This window comes from Lagopus leucura, unplaced genomic scaffold, assembly GCF_019238085.1.
Source record: "Lagopus leucura isolate 7727_CA_CO unplaced genomic scaffold, USGS_WTPT01 Super-Scaffold_100002, whole genome shotgun sequence".
NCBI classification, from domain to species: Eukaryota; Metazoa; Chordata; class Aves; order Galliformes; family Phasianidae; genus Lagopus; species Lagopus leucura.
In genome coordinates this window covers 71,657,414-71,658,006 of record NW_024962263.1, presented here as the reverse complement: position 1 = coordinate 71,658,006, position 593 = coordinate 71,657,414, and positions in this window count along the sequence as shown.

The window sequence follows — 593 nt, the reverse complement described above, 5'->3', positions numbered from 1 at the left end:
CCGCTCACGCGATACTTGAAAGGGCGGCGCGGGGGCCGGGGCGGTGCCGCACCTTTCCCTCCCTCCCCCTGAGGAGGCACGGCGCTGCCCGCCCCTCGGCAGCGGGCGGCAGGTCGCTGCCTGCGCTCTGGTGAGCGGCCGTTGATCAGTCCGCCCGCCCGTCCGCCCGTCCGCCCTGAGCTCGAGGAATCTCAGCGAAGCACTCGCAGAAATACGGGGTGAAAAAATCCCTTCTCTATGATATCTTGCAGTTGTGTTTTCCTGCTTATTACCTATGCAACACGTTGTGTAACCGTGACTTAGAGAATTTCAGGTATCAAGAAGTGGACTTGTCCCTCCTGTCAGCTCTTGCTGAGATCTGTTTCCAGGCAGTGTGCTGAGCCACACTGATGATGCTCTGTCAGGGTCTGACAGCCAATCTGTGTGAGTGTGGCACCTACGCAACGTTCATGCAAAGCACCGGGATCAGCTTGGAGAAAAAAGACAATAATATTCAGACAGAGGAGCACCTGGCTCTGGCTGGCATTCGTGGTGGATGCCTTCTGGAGGCTGAGCTCAAGGGTCTATGCACATCTTCTGTTATGTCTGAGCCC